Here is a 19,138-nt window from a genome sequence, read left to right on the forward strand (position 1 = left end):
TGATTTGAAAGAAACTGGTTACTACGGGTTCCAGAATTGAAACCTTATTTTCAAGATGTCTTCCCAGCTGGGGCTGTCATGCATGGCTGATGTTGGCAGAGGTGGGTAGGGAGGGAGAATTAAAGATTACTTAAGCCACATTCGTGCTGATGTTTGCTGGTGACATTATGAAATCCAGAAAGATGAACTTCTAAGGCTTTAATACTAGAAGCTAGTTTCTGTGGTGGGAGTGGCGACTTTGGGGCTCAGGGATTAGAACATGAATGACATTCACAGGAACAGAATTCCACAGATTCATATGCAAAAATAAATGTTTGAGTGACTGTACATGGTGAAGGGTTGAGTATTGGTACATAAAAGGAGCTAGATTTAATTATATTCTCAAGATTCTGGGCATCTCTTAAAAATTAAGAGCACCGGCATCTAGGAAGCTACCCAGAGATGACTAGAGGGTTGAAATGTGGGGCCAGATAGACTAGTCTTCCTGGAGTCTTCTGCCTCTGAACTGTTTGCTTTTGATGAATTTGAACACGTCATGGATGAAGGCAAGCCAGCTTTTCTTTTCCTTTTTGGCCTTCCTCTCTTCATCCTTCTCTCTTTCCTACTTCCTACCCCCTCTCCTCTCTCCTCTCTTCTTGTTCCTCTCCTTTCCTTCAGCCTTTTCTTTCTTCCTCTCTTCCTATTTTGGGGAAGTCAGGATTGAACCTAGGGGGCTCACACATGGTAGGTAATTGTTCTACCTTTGAATTATATCTCCAATGTTTGTGAATAATTTGAAATATTTTGACCAAGAGAAATACATATGCTGGTAATTTCCAAAGAGGAAATAGATTTTTAATGGCTCAAACAAGTCCAGACTACTCTTAGGCACTTTGATTGAAGACACTTTTTCTGCCAGCACTTACCATTTGTCAAACAGAACTCCACAGGTTTAGACGAAAGGGCTGCTGAGTGACTCAAAGCCTTCTGTCTTGGGTAATTCTTGGGCTCTTGGCTATGGGCACTGATGCTATATTTTTTTTCCTGCAACCTTTTCCTTATTCTCCACAAGAAAACATCAGGATGTGGACCAAAAGGAAGAAGGGGGCATTATTGTTCTTCCCCCAAGGAGGCACACCAGCAGCTGAGACCCTGAAACATGCTTGGCAGTGATGTGAGAGCAGATTTTTCCTATTAATTGTCATCCTGTTTCTGGAACAGTGTGTCCCATGTCGGATGGATTAGGCAGCATCCAGGGCGGTGCCTCCCCTCAGCTGTCCTCCACATCTCCCATTCCCTGATCTCCTTTTCCAGGCTGAGCTGCCTTATTTAGTCCTGGTATGTCAAGGAGGATATGTCTCCATAGGCAGAAGTAAAACATCTTCTCTAAAGTCAGGCAACTTGAAGCTAGGGGCAAATGGAGAGAGATGGTGTGTTCAAGATTGACTATTTAGAATCTTGCATCTCTCTGATCTTGATCATATTCCATTTTATTTAGATTTCATCTCATTTTAGAATCAATAAACAGTAGGGCGGCAGTGGCACACGCCTTTAATCCCAGCACTCAAGAGGCAGAGCCAGGCGGATCTCTGTGAGTTCGAGGCCAGCCTGGTCTACAGAGTGAAATCTAGGACAGGCATCAAAACTATACAGAGAAACTCTGTCTCAAAAAACCAAACCAAATCAAACCAAACCAAAAAGGAATCAATAAACAATTACCATATGTTACAAATAATTTTGGTCTTTGGTTGTCAATGAATATATCAGTTACTTTCAATTTTAGTTGCTATGACCAGATCACTAACAAGATTTTTTTTGATTCATATTTTGAAGTTCATCATGGTTGGAGGGTCTGACAGAGTTCACAGCAGCAGGAACATATGGCTGGGGCTACTTACCTCTCAGTTCACCTTGATGGAGAGATTAATCACCTCTTTTAAACCTTTAGACCATGGAATGATGCCACTCATATTCTAAGTGGGTTATTCTTCCTCAGTTCTCTCTGAGATGTATTTACTGACACATCAAAGATGTACCTCAATCTCCTAGGTGATTCTAAAGCCAGTCGAGTTGATAGTAGAGATTACCACACTGAGTATCCAGATCTGGGGTGGGGGAGTGACAACATGTGTACTGGAAGGCTCCCAATTCTGCCTTAGGTGAACCCCATTTCTTTACATAACACTCCTTACGGGTTTGAGCATTTCACATCTGGGTGAGAATCCATATTCCCCTTTGGCTTCTGTACAGTTGCTTACTTTCTCAGAACACCTATTTCCTGAAGTGTAAGTTAAGAATACTACTACTTAGCCATGGCTTGCTGCATGCTGTAATATGTGGGCAATTGACTGTGTTAGTTAGCTCCCCACGACTGTGATAAAATACTTTAGGAAATCAACATATTGGAGGAAACATTATTTTGGGATCATGGTTTTGGGGACTTTTAGTTCTCTGACACTCAATCCATGTGTAGGTGCATGGAGGGGATGCCTACTCACCTCACAGTGGCATGGAAGCCAAGAGAAAGACAGAGGAGACTGAGATCTCAGTATCTACTTCAAGTCATATTGCTAATGACTAAACTTCCTCCTCTTAGGCTCGAACCAATCAAGGCTCTGCCACTTCCCATTAGTGCCACAGGCTGGTGTCCAAGCCTATAGCACACTGTCTTTAAGGACACTGGGCTCTACACCTGAACACTGGCATATAAAGGGTTTCCATGTCTTCGATTTCCCTCTTATTTCTTTTCTTGATGTATTAGCCTTTCCAGACCCCTTTTAATGTCCTTTCGTGAAAATATAGCCCCCTAAGACTCCATCATGAACCTCTTTGTTTCAGACAGTATGCAGTAGTAAAAACGTCCTTATTACACACTGCCCACAGTACATTCTCATTTTTTTCCCCTCACATATCATCTGTCTGTCCTCCTAGGCCGGGAGCAACTTATGGCAGAACCCATCGATCACTCAGCCCAGCATGCCAGAAACTTCTTGCTGCATTTGACGGATGCTTGAACTTAGAAATGAACAGCATCCGTTTTATGCATTTCATTTGCTTTTTTTTTTTTTTTTGAAGGTCTTGCTGTGTAGCCCAGGCTGGACTCTAATTTCCTATGTAGTCCAGGCAATCTTTGAATTAATAATTTTCTTGCCTTAACCTCTCAAGTTCTGTGATCTAACAGGCCTTATTTATATTAGGTTTAATCATTAAAAATCAGTTTGTTAATCTGCAAAGGGCTAGTCTGGGCTAATTTAGAAATCTGAGGATTTGTGGAGTGGGGGAGGATTGGAAGATGCTCACAAACAATTCCTGCCGTCTACACCTGAGGGCAACAGGCAACAGCACATGGACATGGAGAAAAGATTGGAATGATCTTCGTTATCTTCTAAGAAGTAAGGAGTACAGAAAAATACAAAGATGACTGAATAAACCAACACTCACATTCCTACTATTCCAACTATTCAGCATCTGATATTTTCATTGAATGTTTTATTCTTAGAACAGATTAAACATGGCAGATACGATGAAAACTACGTTAACTACCACCTCTGCCCTGTTCCTACCCTGTTCTCATAGGAGGTAGATATTGGCCTGGGCCCAGCATGCATCTGCCAATTCTCTTGTCTTAGTTTCCCTCTGTACCTTTTCTTTTTCATGTCTCTGCAGTTTCTAAATACCAACCCTTCTGCCAAGGGCCATTCCCAAACAAATCCATATCCCATACATGGCCAAATTGGCAGCCACCTCCACTAAATGATAACACCGTGTTAAAGGCTGGTAACCAGTTCATTTTTTGTATTTCTAGGTACATGTGTACTTACACATATAGACCTATCTATAAGCACCCACATGCCAATTTAGATGTGCTGTATACTTGAGTACATTCACAAAAATGCATTACTCTGTGTATTTTACTTTAAATGCATAGTATTTCTCCAACTGACCTGCCTTCTGCCTACTGACTCATCCGGTGTCTCAGAACTGCCCATGGACTCGGATGGACACCCATTGTATGGAAGATGAGCATCTTAGCCAGATCTTATAGACATGAACTGAAAGTGTAATGTCTCTGGCCCCTCTTTAATACCTTCCAACTCATCCATCAAAGTCTTGGCCTGGGAATGTGAGTGTGTCTTCTTTTGGAATCACAAAGGTTTTTAAATGATGCTGAGCATACGGCAGGGGTTTCTCTCTGCTACTGATGAAGCATAGTGCCTCAGCCTGGAAGGGCTGATCTGTGAAGTATCTGTATGACCTGGGATGGTACCAATCAGACAGACCTCCTCCTGGAGCACAGCCCTGCAGGAACCCTCTCCCCACTGAGCTAGGCCTTCACTCTTTGATTGCTAAATCCTGGGGTAGCCTAGCTGGGTGAGGGGTGAGTACTGTGAGGCCCAGGGCAGGAGCTGTTTATTGGAAGCACAGAAATATACAAAATTATTTCAGAGTTTTAACTGTAATTATGTTGGGCTAGGTGCTTGCTGGCCTGGGAGAGAGAGTTCAGAATTTATGATGAGTTCATCCTCACGAAATATTTTAAAATTAGATGTTAGAAGACTGGGACTATGATCTGGCTGGGTTCCCACATCAGAAGAAACTGTGGCTCAGAAAAGGGACTGACTTGTTTTGGTTGTTTGGTTAGAATAGGTTGGGTTGAGAACCCCTTACCGATGGACTCCCCCAATTTTCAGGGCAAGACAAATGGCCTAACTCCTTTGTGTCAGCTGTCCTATTGTGAACATTCTCAGTGCACCTGGCATCTTCATGTTACATGTTTTTTAGAACAAAAGCCATATAAAGTGCTAATGTGTCTGAGCAATAAAAACCCACGCCCTCTCATTTTCACATAGGGTGAGATCATTTTGAGAGGAGGAACTGTATGGCCTTTGGCTCCTTTTCTTCATGACCACTTGGAGATCAGAGATGATTAGGGGGGTCAACTACATACTTCTTGGCTTCTTCATATGCCCTCAGAGCAAACAGTTGAAAGGTTTCATAGAACTGAAAACAGATTTTTTGGCTTATTAGGATAATGCCCCCATTGTACAGATGAGGAATCTGAGAGCCGAGGAGTGCAGTAAGAAGTCAGAGCCCAGAGCTGCCTAGAGTACCTATTTCTGCTTCCTTTGGACTAGGTGAGTGCGAAGGAGCTAGGAAGGTCTGGGGAATGCAAGCAAATGGTGAACAGATCAACTTGAGTCTTTTGATGCCTCATCTAGTTATCTTTGAATGTCATTCTTCTTGGACGTGGCTTTCAAAACCGTCTGTTAGGAACTCTATCTGGTCAACCTGGGACACACCTGGTTTTGGGGAGCAGGTAGGAAGAGGAGGAGACCATGTTTGCTCCTTCTGTACACATTAGAGCCTATGGACCGAGGGAAGCTAGAAGGGAAGGCAGAGCGGAGTCAAGAAATGCGGCTTGGACTTCCAATGATGCCTTAAGTGCTGCATCAGCCGGCTTGCTTTTCATCCCAGCAGTGAGATGTGTACTTGTGCCCCTGATGGGCCCGTGGGTGAATGAGAGCTGTACAGGACTGCTCCATTGTAAATTGGAGTTGCTTAATAGGTACTTAGAGTAAAGTGGTTGCCTATTGGATTATGATTGGGAAGTATTAACATTTCCCCCATAAGCAGATGGTAACTATCCTCTGAGCGGATGGTAGGATCATGCCAGAGTCTTGATTTGGAAGGACTCGCTCCTGCCAGAAGATCTTGGGAGCTGCTGTTACAGGGAGTGTTGTTGCCATTCCTCTGATTTAACCACTCAGTTAAAGAGGAATTAGACTCGGAGGGAGTCTTTTCTGATTTTTTTCCCCTGGTCTTGAGGTATGGCACTGAGAGAGATTTTCTCCAGGTGGATGGAAGTGGAGATGGGGGAAGGGACTCTTAGACTCTTAAGCTTGATGCACTCTTGGCATTATTTCTCATGGGATACCATGGCCATGTGTCTACTGCTGTGTACACAGAGCAGGGAAATTGGTATAAGGAGAGTATGTGGGGACATATCATACGTAGGAGACACTGGTGGAGGCTTTTAGAGGGGGCCTGGACCCTGAGTGGACACGTCACTGACGGTATGGATTCACGGTTGCTTCCTTTGCCACAAGACATATACGGTTGTGAAGTCTGTTTAACAGGGGATTGGAATGTAAGAGCTGTGCATGGCAGAAATGAAAGTGGAGAAGGAATCGGTTTTCCTGACTTGCTGTGATGTGATATGCCCAGCCATTCATAATGCTTGTTTTCTTCTTTTACTTCTTGGCCTGTATCCATGTCCAAATTGACATGTGCGATGGAGGAAGGTGACCTTGGCCCCTGCAAGAATCTTGCACTTAGGTTTCTGGGCCTGGACCTCCTTAGATAAGGTGACTCTTTGGACATGAGTTTGAGGATGCCTTTCTGCTTTGCCTCCTGCTTAAGTTGTCTTCTTATGGCCCTCACTTTGTCCTGAGGAGTATCTGCTTTCTCCTTCCTTGTTTTCTGATACTTTTGGAGACCCCTTAATTGACTCTTGGCATTTGGACATGCCTTAGTTCAATAGGTTAGGTCTGTGGCTAGTCCCTTCCCTTCCCCTGCCTGGACATCACTGGGAAGATTCTAGACAAAGCCTCACTCTGCTTGAGGACTAAGAGCTAGAATGTGGTGTTCTAGAGCTTCAAGATGGTTGGGAGGGTATCATGTGTTGTTTTCTGGCATGCCTTTGCTGCCCTGCCCTTTGTGGGGACTCTTCAGGTGTGCAGTGAATCATCCCAGGTTCGTGGTTGTCTTCATGGTCATCCCTGGTTGTGCTGAGGCCTAGCTGCTCCATACTGCTCTTGCCTAACTGTCTGGGATTTGAGAGCCAAGTGTTCTCCAGCACTGGCTTTTGTACATGAAGAGAAATCCCTGGATGTGGAGTGTGATACAAAGTGTTTTCCTCCAGGGATACCTGCCGGCTGCTCTGTTCTTGGCAGGCCACTATATCCTGTTCAGCTGTGCCAAGGATAGCCAGTATGCTTGGCTCTACACTCAAAAGCTATTGCTTCTCGGATTCACTTAATGTTGGCAGTACCGTGCAGCGCTTACTAATCCAGGGCATTGTGACTGGCTCCCATAGAGTTAACAGGCTTTTGATAGCTTAGTTTCGAAGTTCTCAACCTTTTGTCTCCAGCTACTCCCATAGCAGATGATGGTCACATGTCTTAAGTCTGTGGGTGTAACCTGGCTCTCCCAGAAGTCTTGGGCTCACAATAATTTTACACCCAAGAAAAATATATCAGAAGACGTGTTAACAAATGGGATTTTTTGGAACTAGGAATGAAAGCAACCTCATGCTAATTTTTGCTCTTAAAATATCCACAAACTTTTGCATTTTATTATCTATAAAATTCATGGTGATATACTCAACATACTAGTCCATCCTACTGAATGTATCGTGCCATGGTACCAAGAGGGACAACCAAGAAGCCTGGGGGCTACCGATCTTGACTTTCTCATGGTGTTCTTTTCCCAAGATGGCCTTTGCCCCTGCAAAGTCGAGTGACAGAAACTGCTCCAGGAGACCCCCACCTCTGTTCTCATGACCCTTTTTTTCTCTGTGTGCATCTTCTCTGTGGACCTTGGGAGTTTAGTTTGCCCAGAGGAGGTGCTTGGCTTTGGCTAACGAAAAGCTGTCATGTGGCTGCAGTGTCCACGTCTGTGTTTATGCAGCCCAGTCTCCTGTGAACTCAGCTTTGGGACATCCAAAGAAGCTGCAGGCAGCAAAGCAGATAGAGTAAAACAAGGGCCGGTTGGAAAGCACAGCTTGGGATTAGGGGAAAAAAACAAAAAACAAAACAAAACAAAAAAACAAAAAACAAAACAATACAAAAAAATCTCATGCTAATAAAAACTACCGCAGAGCCAAGTGCTACAAATGCTCCCTCAAGCTCCTCTGGTCTCCCGCCATCATGTTGCACACCCACCATGGTGATGAACAAGACAGGGTGGTGGAGAAGTGCAAGGAGGAAGGACCTCCTTCATCCACTGTACTTCCAGCATCCGGTGTGTCTGCCACCTGCTGTAGGTCCAGTTCTTCCAAGGGAAATGAGCAAGAACCCAACCAAGTTGATCTGTTCCCACCTCTTGCTCTCAGAAGGCTTAATGACACCCTCTCCAACCCTCACTACCCTGTATGCTTACAGAGCATCCAATTGAGTTTCCATTGTGCCGACCACTTTATTCCCTTCCTCAAATAAATGGTACACCCATAACCTAGAGAGGGATTCATTCACTGGCTTCTTCCCCCAAAGCACCAATTACCTAATTTGCGGGGCACAATGGGAAATGTTCAAAAAGTATTAAAATTCTAAGCAGCTGTAGCAGAATATTAAGCCCAAGTGCAGGGCTTTTTGAGTGTGGAGTCAGGTCAGTGGGTGTGAGGCCAGTGATGCTCCTCTAAATACGAATTCCAGCGTGGCTCAGGTCCTGACTTCTTTATCCTTTCCTGAATAGTTATAAAGGAAATTATATTTCCATGCTCCATTTTAAAAACAGAAGTAGGAATATCAGCTGAATTTTCACTTCTAATTATAATAGGGTATGGGGGACATTGAGCATTTATTAAGTACCTGCTGTGTGGGAGATGTCAAATGTATCTCTTTTTATTTTTGTGTGTGTATGTTTGTGTTTGTGTGTGTGCATGTGCACTTGTATGTGTGTGGGGGTCAGAGGTCAACCTCAAGCGCTGTTCTCAAGGACCTGTTCACCTAACTTGGTGAGACGGGCTCTCTCAAGTAGGCTAGGCGGGCTGGCCAGCAAGCCCCAGAGATGTGCTTGCCTCAGCCTTCCAGTGCTGAGATTATAAGCACACACCACCTCCCTTAGCCTTTTTACATGGGATCTCGTGATCCACATTAGGCCTCCATTTTTGCATAGCTATCACTCTACCCAATGAGCTGTCTCCGCAGACAAACATGTCTTATAAGAATACAGTTGGTTTTGATTTCCATTTCAAAGATGGGCAGTTGCTTAGAGTTCCCAATATGCTCAACTGTATACCTGGTAAGTTTCAGGGCAAGTTTTTAAGTGAACTCACCCTCGCTCAGTAGTTCTCAGGCTTAGCAACACATTTTCAACCTTGGTGAAATTGTGTGAATACTAGAGCCTAGGACAAACACAAGGTTGTTAAAATCAGGCACCAGCATTCCTTTTTAATACAATTGGTAATTTTAAAATCCATTGCAGAGCAGGATGAGGAACAATAGTTTGAATTCAAGACACATCTGAACATTTCACTAGTTCCCCAGGTCAGCTGTGTGGTCCACACATCTACTGATCTGACCATCTTGGAGCTTTTAAATGTGCAGATGCTTAGGATCCACCCCACAACCACCTTATCAAAGCTGAAGAACGTAAGAGAGCAGCCTTTTCTTTACGGGATCCTGGTGTTTGCCAGAGTTTGAGAATCAGCATCCTCTATCTCTATGGAAATGTCAGATAATAACATGGCCAGTGCCTATCAAACTTTAACGTGGGTATGAATCTTAGGGAACTCTGTGCACCTTGTTATAAAGTAGGTTCTGACTTTACAGGTTTGGGGATGGGATGAAAATTAGGCTTTCTGTAGGCTTCCAGAAGACTCTGTCTTCAGGACCATATCCTAGCCAAACCAATGGTGAATGAATGCATCAGGCCTGGGACCTAAGCAGTCAGGTCCCTTTCTCTGCTTTATGTTTTTTTTTTTTTTTTTTTTAAGTGAATCTGCCTCAAAGGTTTACTGACTGTAGGGTTATTAAAAGAAGTCACTGCATCTACAGCATCCACTTCCTTTAAATAAATAAACTTCAGTCATTGCCTAAAGCAATATCTACTATGGCCTTCTAGGTTCAAAACCTCCACCTTCTTTCCTGTAAGGGTACATATGACACTGCATCTATTGATCTTAGTGACCACGGTGAGGTCAGTCAGTCAACACTGACATTTTCCACTAAAGAGGGAGCTGGGAGCAGAACCCCAAGGAGACCAGCGGGCAGGTGACAGCTTGGCATTCCCACTGGTGCTGCTGGTAAATCACTGCTTTTTCTGGAAAGTTTGCTGTCCTGTCTGTTCTCTTTCCTGAAACTCGTCATGATGTTGGGATGTAGTAGTTATTGTCCTTGTTACTGTAACAGAATCTCCCAGGAAATCAGCTTAAGGGAGGGAGGGAGGATTTCTTTTAATTCCCAGGTGGAAGGTACAGCCTATGATGGCAGGGAAGGCAGGGTGGTAGCCTGTATGGATAGACTGGGGAAGGAAGGGACACAGAAAGGAGAGAGAGAGAGAGAGAGAGAGAGAGAGAGAGAGAGAGAGAGAGAGAGAGAAAGGGAAAGAGAGACAGACTTAGAGTATATGTATACACACACACACACACACACACACATATATACATGTATATATATGTACACACACATATGGCGTGTGTGTGTGTGTGTGTGTGTGTGTGTGTGTGTGTGTGTGTGTGCAGAGTGCCAGTCTCTAAGACCTGTTCCTCCCCCAGTGACTCAGCCTTTCAAAGCAACGTCACCATCTGGGGACCAGGTGTCCAAACACAAGAACCTGTAGGGGGACATTTAACCCTCAAACCACAACAGGAGGCTACTGGGAACTGCAGCATGGTCTGGAGAGGATCAAGGCAGGGCTTTACAGGCCGAGGAGGCCCCATGGTGGACTTCCCAGGCATCCCGACAGCTTCAGAGATGCTGTCCTTGGTAATGGCAGGGATCTCATTCTTCTTGGTTCTGCTGCCCCAGCGGAAGGCATTTGCACTGGAAGCCTGCCTGCCCTCTAATGTGCTGTGGAATAAGAGTTGTATAGCTGGCCAAAGAATGGAATTGTTTCTTTATCAATCCTGGGCATGCCAAGCCTCTCTACCTGACAGGCATCTTGTGTTCAAAGAGGCCTCTGTGTATTGTGGCTGGCTGTGCAAACCTGTTCCCAGGCAGGGAGAGAATGTCAAGGTCTGTCTACCTGCCAGCGGGTCTTGACATGCAGCCCTGAGGAGGGTGCCTGGGAGGTTCCAGAAACTGCCTTTTAAAGTGAATCTTTCCAAATAAATCTAGTTCAGTGTGTTGGCTTTGGATTACTTGAGGGTTGTAGGGAGGGGCGCCCTGGCATTGACCCGGGCTCTAGGCGATGTGGGCAGGATTTGAGCACTATTATTAGCCAGTATATGTAGAAATGGCTCCAACGGTACCAGTCTTCCATCCATGCTTGCTATGCAGGGGGAAATGCTTGCCTCACTGGGCTGTGTACCTGGCTGCCAGAAGGCAGGGGCCATTCAAAGGACACTCAGCTTGCTATTGCTGAGTGTGAAATGGGGAATGTTTCTTGAAGGAGACTTGGCAATTTTTATTGAGAAACATCATGAAAGACTGAGTTCCAGGGCTGGACTTCTGAGAATTTCAACTAAGGTGATGTTCACAAATAGGTGACCATAGTCATGTGCACAGAGGTTTGCTGCACTCTGAGTAATGGAGCAACCTTGCTAACAGTTCCTTAGATGGCTAACAAGAAATGAATGGCTCAGTATATTACTGTTTACACATATAATACAATGCAGTCATGTATGTGTGTGTACCAGAAATCAATGTTGGTGAGATCTTCCTCTATGACTTGCCTTTCACTATTAATTAATTAATTTTTTGAGACAGGTCTATCACTGAGCCCATAGTTTGCCAATTTGGCTAGGCTGGCTTGCCAACGAGCCTCAGAGATCCTCCTGTCTCTGCTTCCCAAAGTTGGGGTTACAGATATATGCAGCTGTGACCGTTTTTTTTTTTTTTGTGTGTGTGTGGGAGTGTGAGAGAGCTGAACTCAGTACTCATGCTTAAATAGTGAGCACTTTACACACTGAAACCTCTCCCCAGCCTCCAGATGTCAGATGTTTTTATATACTACTTTAAATTTATTCTTTGAGAACATTATTTGGGTATACTTTTTTTTTTTTTTTTTTTTTTTTTTTTTTTTGTATTCACTATCCTCATCACTGCCTCGGACTCCACCACAAAACTCTCCCAACATATATTTTTCCCAACTTCATGACGTCTTCTTTAATAATAATTCACTGAGTCAAATTAGTGCTGCATATATGCACATGGATGTGAGGTCATCATCTGGAGTGTGGGCAGACTACCAGTGGCCATACCAAAGAGAACAAACTCTCCTTCCTCTAGTGGCCATCGGCTGCCAATAATGCTTCAGCTAAAGTTGGGACCTCATGAGTCCCGCCCTTATCCATGATGAAATTTTTGACTGTTTTGATCTTGTGCAGGTCTTGCACAGCTACACACAGCTGCTATGATCTCATGAGTGCATCGGCCATGTCCTATCCAGAAGACAACATCTCACCAAGTTCCTATCTGTCTTCTGGCTCCTAAGGTCTTTCCACTCCCTCTCCTGTGATATCCCCTTGGCCTTGGGTATGAGAATAGATGTATCATTTAGGGCTGAGCATTGCAGTCACTTATTCTGAGCAGCTCGATCGTTTATGAATCCCTGTATCAGCCACTGCCCACAGAAAAAGAAGCTTCTCTGCCCAAGGTTGAGAGCAACATAAATATACGGGCATAAGCATAAATATTAAGAAGGAAGTTTGATGATGGCATGGCCATTAGCCAACAATAGTAGGTTCTCCTATGACTCTTAAAAGAGAAAAGCCATTGGCTCTTAGGAAATTTTACAGTACCAAGCATGAATTCTGTAGAGCCGTCCTCAGATCTACTCAGAAAATGGCTACTCCTGTAACAGTCACCATTACACAAGTGACTTCATGCCATGAAGTCTGGTGTTCTAGCCAGCAGTCAAGTGCCGGATGAGACCAGTGATATCATTTCCTTCCTAGAAGCCTTCCTAATGCCTTCTGGCACTATGGAAACAGCCAGTCGGGGAAACGTTTTATCCTGCCACCAAAATGTGTGATGTCTTCAGCCATAGGCTCATATCATCTAGTCATGGGGGAAAGCCAACAGCTGTGTCAACAGCTGTATCTAGGACCTCTGGGTCTCCCTGACCAATAATTCCTAGGGAAAGTCTCCCATGCTCGAGACATCAATTTTTAAAGATAGATTTTTTTTTCTGAAATAGTCCACATGTACGTAGCAAGAAATTCCTCCTTAGTCTAAAAGAAAATGTAGTAAAAAGTAGTTTAAGTTTCTTCCTAATTTCTTGCCAGGGAGGTCTTCCCTAGTCTGAGATTCTTTTGGAGATGATCAATGCAGATACCAGTGTAAGTGATTTTCCCCATTGCTTTTACACAAATTCAAGCTCGTGTTCACATTGTTCTATGCCACATTATCTTTGCTAACAATCTGTCTTTGAGAAGATTTCATTTCAGCGTGTAGAGATCCTCTGCCTTCTATTTTTACAGTTGCTTGCCAGGAATGATGCTGTTGAGTAATATTTATTGACATGTGAAAATGTTTACAATACATTTCCCTGTTAGAAAAGACTGCAAGCCGTTTCTCTAATCCTATTTTGTTGTTGGAATAGTAAAATAAAGAGGAAGTATTTTTATATGTATATCTTGGAAAAATGCAGGAAGTGTCTGGAATTATAGTTCAGAACGTAAACAATACTTATCTTTAGGTAATGGTGTTGTGAATATATATTTTTTTAAATGTCATTTATTTATTTTCTTCCAAGTTTTCTATATTGAGCCTTAAAAACTTCAAACACCAATAAACAAACAAAAGCAACAACAATGACCAAACCAGATCTGCATCCCACAAGGATATCATAGTCCTAGGATGATAGCTATGCTTCCTGATTGGTTCAGGGCACTGACCCACCTCTCATCCAGAGCACCCTGCTCCTTCATGGGGTGTCATTGAGGATCATGGAACAGACACAGGCATCTCATAATGTGTCCTCAGTCACCAGTGGTAGTGGAGGAATGATTAAAATACTGGTTCCTGGGCCATATCTCCTGAATCTGAGACTCCCATGTAGGCCCTATGAATGTACTATCTTCAAAAACACCCAGGGTAGCTTGATGCTTATTAATGTTAGAGAGGCTTTGACGTAGATCAGGAGCTGGAAAGCTTTGTCATGAAGAGCCAGACGGTGAATGTTTTAGACTTTGATGGCCCTCTGGTTTTAGCTGTATCCATTCAGTGCCCTGGCTATTGTAGAAAAAGAGTTGTAGACAACATGTAAATGAATGACTGTCCCAATAAAACTTTATTTACAAAACAGGTGCCAAGTCAGAGTTAGCCTGTATACCATTTTTACAGGCCCTGGTATAGATTGAGCTGCTAATAACTCTTTTACAAATTATCCAACAGGAAGAGGAACCACCAAAAGCACCTTATATTTGACAAAGAAGGCCCTGCTATAAATAACTGCCATTAATTAAGGGTCCCATATGTCTGGCACTTTTTAGATATAATTTAAACTATAAAGAAGGTACTATTGGTCTATTCCAGTGAAGTAAATGAGGCTAATAATGTGATGAGCTGGAGTTTGTAAATCATTAATGCTTGTATGGCCAATAATGGTGATCAGTTCCTGTGGCCGGTGATAGTTGTTGGCTTGCGTCGTCAGTAACGGTGATCAGTTTACATGGCCGGTAATGGTGGTTGACTTGTATGATTAATAATGATGGTCAGCTTGCATGGTCCATAATGGTGGCCAGTTACATGGTCTTTAGTGATGTTTACCTTGCCTGGCCAGAAACAGTGGCTGGCTTGCATGGTCAGTAATGTTGACCAGCTTTTACGGCCATTAGTGGTTGTGTTTTTTATGGTCAGTAACAGTGATGGGCTTGCATCCTCAGCAATGGCAAGGCAGTTAGTTTGCATGAAGACTTGAAGAGGGGAGTTGTACTTTTATAGTCCTGTTTGCCACTGGTGTTTAGGAAAAGATTTTAAAATCTGTTCCCAGGCTACTAGGCACCCACAAGTCCCTCCAATTCCCCCAGCTAAAGAAGAACACATGTTGGTGGGCGTGGTGGTGGCACATGTCCTGAGATAGCTCAGACAGACTAGCTGGGTTCTGGGAAGTCCTGGGGTCTGCCAGATGCTCTAGGCAGTGGTCTTGCTGAGGTGGCCTAATTCCTCCTCTTGAAGGGCACTTTCCTTCTTCAAGGGAGTACTGTTACCACAGAAAAGGCTCTGACAATTTGCTGGACAGTCCTGAGCCCTTCTGCTTGGAGTCTCGAGTCAAGCACTACCATGCTAGTCTCTGCATTCTATGTCCAACAGAAGACTTTGCATGGTGACCAGGCCAGTTTCCATGTGATCTGTGCTAAACATTCACCTTCTCAGAGCCCATGGAGATAGGATAATTTCTACCCTGTGTTCAGATGGTGCTGGAGCAGAGTGATTGACAGCAGCAGGCAGCATGTAGCCTTTAGTTGCCTGGATCATCACTTTTCTGTTCCCCATCACTTCCTGTCTTAACCTGCCTAAGCTTCACATGTCATGAGCCAAGGAGAAACATGGTGATACCCTTTCAGCTGGATTTACCCTTTGAGACAGCTGGTGTGGCTTGATGGGTTTGCCAGGCAGTAATATGGGTAATATTGCTTCTCCTCGCTAAGGTTATCCTATAAAAACAGAAAGCCTGGTATGCCTTAAGATACTGATGTATTTCATAAGATCTTGAAGACTTGGATGAACCGAGACGATGGTTATAAAACAGAATCTGGAATCCAATGCCTGGGACAGTATGATTGCTCAACTGTGTCATGGCTAATTATATAATTATTACCTTTATTGGAACAACCAGGCATCCCTACACTGAGCCTCTGAGGTCAGTATCTCCATCCTGGTTTTCACAAATGAGACACACTGAAAGAAGGATCAGCTGATCTCTCTGGCTCCCAAGCCACATGCTTTTAGCTACTTCCCATGTATTATGCATTTTAAAGACAGACTGTAAGGAGACCAAGGGCTACTGGGATCCTTGGCAGGTCTCCATCCAGGGACCCTTCGAAAGTTCCTGGCATACTGTTCTTCATTCCCCTCTATCAGCCGAGTACCTCCTGCCTGCTCACAAGCCAGTGGCAGACTCCCCAGGCTGACAGCTGCATGCTTTCCTCTTATCAGCTAATAAGCTGCTTAGCCAGCCTCAGGCCGACACTTGATGGCAAGTTAATGGAGACTTTCGTGGTCTTGTTCCTTGCCCTGTCATCCATGCCCCCACCCCATTCTCCTCTCCTTTTCATTGCAGTACAGAAGCAGTTCTAGTGCTTCAGAAATGACAGAGACCACCCTGGCAGGGGCCCCATTTCCAGATTCCAGCAGAGGCTGTGACTCTAGCCATCTGCCTTGGGGAGCCTTGGGGAGCCTTGGGGAGCCTTGGAGAGCCTTGGGGAGCCTTGGGGAGCCTTGGGGAGCCTTAGCCACTGAAAGAAGCAACCGAGGCAGGTGCGAAACAGTCACTTGGAGAGATGCCTTGGCTAAAGTGTTCCAAAGGATGCTTGTGAGACCCCAATCCTACCTTCTGCATCTCAGCGTGTGTCCAGTAAGCTTGAGGTTTAGGGGTCATTCTGATGCCTCTTTCTCTTCAAATGCCCTCCTATCACCCTCCCTGCTCCTCTACATCACCTGGATGGCCCCCATTCATGTACCCTCCTGAAGTTGTCCTCATCTGCACATCTCCACCCCTGTGGTCTCCCAAGAACCCCACCCCTCCCCACAGTTTTCCAGCCATTCCTTTGGTCCTGGCTGCATATGTGTGTTCTCTAGTCTGCAGCCTTAGTCCCTGTCATGATTGTGTGTGTGTGTGTGTGTGTGTGTGTGTGTGTGTGTGTGTGTGTGTTTCGAGACAGGGTTTCAATGTATAATTTTGGTGCCTGTCCTGGATCTTGCTCTGTAGACCAGGCTGGCCTCGAAGTCACAGAGATCTGCCTGCCTCTGCCTCCCGAACGCTGGGATTAAAGGCGTGCACCACCACCGCCCGGCCCTATCATAATTTTTTAAGTGGAATCAGGCATGGCTGTGGTGCAACAACACTCCAATGTGATCCCAGCCCTTGGGAGACAGTAGCAGGAGGATTGCAAGTTTGCATCCTGCTTGGTCTCCACAGTGACTACCAGGCTATAGCGGGCTACAAAATGAGATCCTTCCTCAAAACAGCAAAAAGAAGGAGGGAAAGAAAGATAAAGGAAGGAAGAAGAAAGATAAATTGGTCGTGTCTTACCACCTGTTTCAGCCCTGCCATCCCTCCCCCTGCTCTTAGGAGAAAAGACGACGTCACGGACTTAGTGATCCAGGCCTGGAGTGATCTGACCCTGACGCATTCCTACCCTATCTGTGCCCTGGATTTCTTTTCCCTCAGTGCTTCAGACTCTCTTCCCAAGCCTCACTGTGTGGTCAGACTGTCTCCTGAACACCCAAGACACAAGTACACACACCTGTGAAGACTGATGTCTTTATATCCAAAAACACGGAGATCTGGATTTCTTTGTTGGACCCAGTTTCCGTACTGCTGCGAGGCTGTGCGATCTGGTATATTTCCTTGTTGGGATTTGTGAATGGGCTGACTGATGGGAGCAGGGCTCTCATCCAACACTGTTCATTGATTTCCCCTTGTGAGGTGCCTCGTGGACAGAAAGATGCCAAGACTGACCTGCCTTTCTCTGAGTCCCTGCCATGTCTATCCTGCCTTCACCCAGTGTTCCCTTTCTTCACCCACCACTTTGTAGGATCTGGTCAGTCCTGTGGCTTCTTCTTCCATGCTACACCATTAAGATTAGATTGTTTTCTCAGCATGCTACTGGTGTTCATTCCAGCCTGTCATCAAGTGTTCCTGGGGTTCCAATCGCAGTTGTGTTTCTTGAGAGCTATGGGACTTGTGGTGACTAATTAACCACATGAATCTCCATTGTCCTCAGCAGACAAACGAGAGAGATTGTCTTTAACATACTGAGTCTTGAGAATTAAGTGAAACTGTCCATAGAAAACTATAAATTCTGTCTCTAGTCATGTAGTAATTACTCAGTTAATGTGGTTGCGGTGTGTGTGGGGGGATATGGCTTTTTGTTATATTCAGAGAAACCATGTGTAATTCACAGGTTCCATTCTGGCCACTGTTCACATCATTGGCCATAAACAACTAGGAAATAGTTTTAAAATTGTAATGAATGGGTCATGCTTCCAGCCAGTTAAATCAGGACATCAGTGGGCAGGATGCAAAGCATCAGTAGATCTGGAGCTGCCCAAGGGGTTTGGCAGACACACAAGGTTGCCACCTTTCACTGCGGTCTCCGCTGCCTTGTTTTGGCAGAGTGCCTCTTGGGACTTAAAAAAGATGGGAAGGAAGGACGGATGGAAACACAGTGGGAAACCTCTCCCTGTGTCTGGCATTAGCTGCACATTCTGTGTTCTTGTTTGATTTTCGCCATGAACTTGTGACACAGAGTTACTTCTTTGTTTTTTTTTTTTGTTTTTTTTTTTTTGAGCGAGGATTGAACCCAGGGCTTTGTGCTTGCTAGGCAAGCGCTCTACCACTGAGCTAAATCCCTAACCCCTACTTCTTTGTTTCTAATATCAGGTAGCAGGTGGTTAACCATGAAGGACCAAGAGGTAAAGTTGGATCAGGGGCCTCTCTCCCTTCATCTTGGCGGCTTCTCTATCTCTGGCAGCACATCCCTTTGTGAGGTGACTGAGCACCGGGTTATCACACCTTCTGAGTGAGGGCTGGCTGCCACGCCTGTCCACCTGCAATGTTCAATGACCCAGCCCACTTGCTGCTCACGGGGCCCTTGCCAGCCATCTGCCACCTGTTCCTGTACTCTGGATTGTGCTGTTTGCTTAACGGAGACACTTTAGTGCTCTGCAAAGGCTCCCCATGGCTGGGGGACTAGCATTTCCTGAGTAGAGCGAAGGGCATTGTTGTTGTTGTGATTGTCGTCAATTTCTAGGTTTTTTGTTGGGATGGGAAGTAAGGCATAGGGGGCACAAGGAAGGGAAGATTAATTTTTGCCTGACAATAGGAGAAGACAGGGGTCAGTGTGAACAATCTACAGCTGAGAGCTTTGCCAACTTCACTGTGAGTGTCTGTGTGTGTGTGTGTCTCTGTGTGTATACAAGGTTTCTTGCTACACACACACACACACACACACACACACACACACACACACACATATATATATATATATATATACACACACATACATACAGCAAGAGACCTTGTTAACAGAATAATTCTAAGTTCATAG

At 44.7% G+C, this 19,138-nt stretch overlaps 1 protein-coding gene across 3 annotated transcripts in view; it reads left to right on the forward strand.

Annotated features, from left to right (window-relative positions):
* The window catches only part of Ntrk3 (neurotrophic receptor tyrosine kinase 3), a 366,962-nt gene that overhangs the window by 122,895 nt on the left and 224,929 nt on the right, over positions 1-19,138 (forward strand). The gene's annotated exons all lie outside the window — the stretch shown is intronic.

Source organism: Peromyscus eremicus, chromosome 1, assembly GCF_949786415.1.
Source record: "Peromyscus eremicus chromosome 1, PerEre_H2_v1, whole genome shotgun sequence".
Taxonomy (NCBI): domain Eukaryota; kingdom Metazoa; phylum Chordata; class Mammalia; order Rodentia; family Cricetidae; genus Peromyscus; species Peromyscus eremicus.